At 40.9% G+C, this 4,760-nt stretch overlaps 1 pseudogene; it reads right to left on the reverse strand.

Annotated features, from left to right (window-relative positions):
- Window positions 1–1,719: 1,719 nt before the first annotated feature.
- On the reverse strand, window positions 1,720–3,034 carry LOC102858110 (annotated as a pseudogene).
- Window positions 3,035–4,760: the final 1,726 nt, after the last annotated feature.

A 4,760-nucleotide genomic window follows, 5' to 3' on the forward strand; every position in this document is an offset into this window, starting at 1 on the left:
AGTCCTGGTTCTTAGACTGTGCTTGTCTGGAAGTTCTACAGAAACTTGTTCTCTATTTGAAATACCTGTGGCGTAGCTTCCGGCATCATAACAACACACAAGTTCCTTATCTGTCAGTACAGTAACCTGACTGATAAGTGCTATATCCATAAAAGCAAACTCTAAACAAATAAACATACAAATATCATAAAACAAACATGTTTTCTGTAAATAAGGATAACTAAAGGAGAATCAATGCATTTGAATTGTAGTGTTGGCCAAGAGTATTGAATATACCTTGGACCACCAAAGGAACAAACAAATCTATCTTGGAAGCACAAGTAGGATGTTCCATAGAAGAAAGAATGGTGTATGGAACCTAAGAATGCCTTACATACTTTGGACATTATGAGGAAGTGTCTGTCTTAGAGAAAAATATCATGTTAAGGAAGGTAGAGGACAAGGAAAAGAGAAGATAACCTTCAACAAAACAGTGACTGCAAGAGAGGGCTTGAATCTGGCAGAGATCATGGGAATGGCTCAGGCTAGGACAAGGCTCCAATCTATTATACTTCAGGTTACTATAAATAGAAGTCGACTCAACAGCACCAAACAATAACAACAATGCTGCATTCTACATAATTTTGAAGGATATTATGAGAAGTGAAAAAAGTTAAAAATAAATAGCCAAGAAATTATTTTCAGTAGTGATGTGTACTCAATTTACTTCTTAGAAAAGAGTTTTTGACTAAAAAAAATTCATTTGTTCTTGTTAAGTGCAATCCAGTTGAGTATGACTCAAAGAGATGCTATGAACAGATCTGAACCCTGTCCTATCCCTGCACCATCCTTATCATCCCTAACCATTTGAGCCTGCTTCTCTCAACACTGTATCAATTCATCTCATAGAGGATTTTCCTCTCTTTCTCCAACTCTTCACCTTTCTGAGCATAATGTCCCTCTCCAAGAAATAGTCTGTCCTGGTAACATGCCAAAAGTGTGTGAGACTTCTCCATCCTTGTCTTGAAAGAGCATCTGATTGTACTTTCTCCAAGACATGCCCATTTATTCTTTTGGCAGCCCATGGGGTATTCAACACTCTTCTCCAACATCAAAACTCAAATGCATCAATGCTTCTCCTGTTATCCTTATTCACCTTCCAGCTCTCAGGTGCATACCAGGTTATGGGAAACACTATGTCTCAAATCAGGCACACCTCAATCTACACACAAGTCAGAGGACCCCTTAATTTATATAAGATTTAGAACAAAATCACACCTTGTTTCTTAACATACACTCACATTTCTTGGGCTGAGAAAATTACTTCAAGGGGAAAAAACAAAATTTATTTTGCAAATGTAAAAATATGACATTGTGGTGACTATTGGTGCCAATGGGTTGTCATTATAGCTTTTTAAATAATATGACTTCTAAAGCTTTTTTTGCTATTGTTGTCATCTATTTTTCTTTAAAAAAATACCTCATTCTTTATTTTGTATTTTCCCCTGTATAAAAAAGGAACCCAATGTCACATAAGGGAAGACAGGCATCCCCTTAGTGTAGGGAGATGGGGTGGGGGGAAGAATACGCCTCAAGAGGAGGGGCAGGAGAAGGACGTCATTAAGGCAGCAAAATGGTCTCTGTAACAAGTTGGGGGGAAGGGTTTCCAAAGCCTCAGCATGAAGCAGAGGCTAAAGTATTCTCCTCCTTGGCTTGGTCCTATTCCAGCTTCTCCACTGCTCACTCCAGATTATCTTCATCCTTGTGTAGGTAAGAGTGTTACAGGGCTTGGAAGGCAGAAATTCACTCATGTGGGTCAAAAGTCAGAATTTCCATTCACATATCCCTTTTAAACAAATCTCTCCCTCGTCTGCTTCAATGCAATATGCATCATTCTTCCCCTTCTTTTCGGTCTTTCCTCAACCCTAATGTCAGTCCTGTTTTACAACAGTGGCCCTATGCAATATTTGTCCTTTTGTGACTGAGATATTTCACTCAGTCTAATGTCCTCGAGGGTCACCCATTTTGCATAATATGAATGGATATTCTTGTCATTACAGAAGTCTAGAGTGAAGGCTGCATAGTGGAGTGAACTTGTGGGGAGGGATTGTATAACAATGAAAGAGTTTTCCTGTTTCTTTTCAAGGATAAGAGTGAGGGGAGGGGATGAGCAAGGAGAAAAGGGCAACAATGAATGACTGGAAATCCTGTCTCTGTAAATTTTCATTAAAATTAATAAATATTTTTTTTAAAAGTCAGCATTTCCAGCAGCAGCTGTGCTCCAGACTCCTCCACCTCAGGCACTACGGCCTGCACTGGGCATGGCACTCTGGAAGAAAAGGCTGTTCTGGACAGAGACACATCTTGGGGCCAGTCTTCCTCTGGAGGTAACCCAATGAGATAAAAAAAATGTGCTTAACTGTTCAGCTTCAGAGTTTCCACAGAAGAGAGGCTTCTGAGGAAACATCTCAGCAAAGATAGAGACAACACTCTACATGTCCACAGGAGTTGCATATGCAGATTAGAGAAGGACTTCAGGAGCTGGGTACACAGGTCTAAGTGCCATTTGGTAACTGTAGATTCTGGGCAGGCCAAAGTCAGCCAGCTGACTGTCCCACTACCTGTCACCAGAATGTTCTCTGGCTTCAGGTCCCGATACAATTGGCATGGAGGAAATCAAGGCCTCTGAGACACTGGCACATAAGATCTTTGATGGTTTCCACTGGCAAGCCTGGTGGGAGTGCTATCTCTAGATAGGTCCTTGATCCACATGTTCAAACACCAGCGTCACCTTGGTTTCCTGGTCAGTTCAGGTTGTAGCACAGACATCCATCAGCCAAACAACATTAGGATGCTCAAAAGCCTCCCGCTGTCTCAGTAAGGCCACTTAGCCAACTGTGCTGACAGGAAGGCCCCCTCCAGAACCTTCTCCGTTGGGGACTCTCATGCTCTTGAGGGCCACAAAGTGGCCACTGCGGAGATCACGGGCCTTAAACACTGTCCCATAGGCACCCACACTGATCTCCGCCACTGGCTCATAAAGAGAGGTGGCCATTCTCAAATCAGGGAAATCCTCGCCCCGGGCTAGGGGTTGCGGGGGCAACCTGTTATCAGCGCCACAGAACCAAGTTCTAAAGTGCCATGCACCTGAGCAACTGGATGTGATGGTCTACGGAATAGACACAGACCACGGAAACTCTGTTGTCATTTGTTTTTAAAATGCATTTTCTTCTAACTCAAATTATTATTTCCATATGTTGTTGTTGTTGTTGTTGTTAAATGCCGTCAAGTCTCAGGCGACTCATAGCGACCCTATGAAGGAGAGTCCTCAACGCTTGGGTGCCTTTCATCCTCTCTAGGTTTATAGGATTTCTGGAGGCAAGCTATTATGGAAGTGGATGCCACTCCTTCCAAGCTTGTTTTAATTGGGGAGGTCCACCCCACTCTCTGTCTGCATTGCATAACTAACCATTAACTCATTTGATATATCAGTGTCACAGTGTTCAGCCTCAGCAACCACAAGTTCACGCTGGATGTAAACTTGTACACCAGGGCTATACGACCTAGAGGAATGTCTGAACAAAAACAATGAAAGACAGCCCCGAGCGCCATGGATTAAAAGTCACCTAGCTTTGGCTTGGTAGCATCGCCTTCTGTCCACTGGACCAGCTGATCTCTCTCTCCATGCTGATGTTATTGTTGTTAAGTGCGGTCGAGTCGCAGGCGACTCATAGCAACTCTATGAAGCAGAGTCCTCAATGCTATTTCCATATATTATCGATATTTTAAAATACTGGTAAGACATTTTACGTTGTCATTCTTTTATTAATTACCCCCTTCTTTTCCTGGCCTATTCTTGACAATCTGCAAAGAATATGTTCTTCCATTTGTATACTTTTCCTTAGCTTTTTAACATAGTAATTTACTCACAGTATTTGTTGTCCTTTTGTGTTTAGATCATGTCACTGTGCAATGTCCTCCAGATTGACCCATATTCCTCAGTGTTTAGCAAATTATTCATTATTCTTAATATTTCAGAATATTTTATTGCATATATGTACCATAACTTTCCTATAAATCTATTAATAAGCAAATGCTAGTTTTCTATGTTTCTGCTGCTGTAGGTAATATTATAATTAAAATGAGTGTGCATGTGTCTGCTAGTGTCCTAGCTATTATATCTTTGGACTATATTACCTATTTGATCTACATGAATACCCATGAAAGCAGCAGTCAAGAAATGGCCTCAGGATCTATACATAAAAAGGAGATTGCTGGGCCAAATGACATTCCTACATTTTAAGAGGGTCTAGAACCATTTTCCATAACTGTTGCACCTTTTTACAGCCCTACTTGAGAGTTGCAATTTTTCTATACCATGCTATTATTTGCCAATGTTTTGGTTGGTCGCTTGAAACATTATGCAGTTCTGTGGCATAGTGCTTTATGTATTTCACTGTCACTTAAAATGTCAAAAATTCAAATCTACCATTTGTTCCAGAGGAGAAAGGTGGCTAAACTCTTCTCAAGATTTACAGCCTCACAGTTCTCAGACAGTATGAGTGACAAATGACTTGATGGTACTGGATTTGGGTTTGGCTTTAGGAATGGTTAATGAGCAAAGATGATCAAACTTTGTCTTGCATATTTGAGCATGTTGTCAGAAGGCACCAGTCTTTGGGAGAAGACATCTTGCTGGGAAAAGTGGAAGATTAGTGAAAGAGAGAAAGATTTTTCCATGAGAGGATTGAGAAAGTAACTACAATACTGGGCTTGATCAT

Source organism: Elephantulus edwardii, unplaced genomic scaffold (assembly GCF_000299155.1).
Source record: "Elephantulus edwardii isolate Elephantulus edwardi_28Jun2011 unplaced genomic scaffold, EleEdw1.0 scaffold00122, whole genome shotgun sequence".
Classification (NCBI taxonomy): domain Eukaryota; kingdom Metazoa; phylum Chordata; class Mammalia; order Macroscelidea; family Macroscelididae; genus Elephantulus; species Elephantulus edwardii.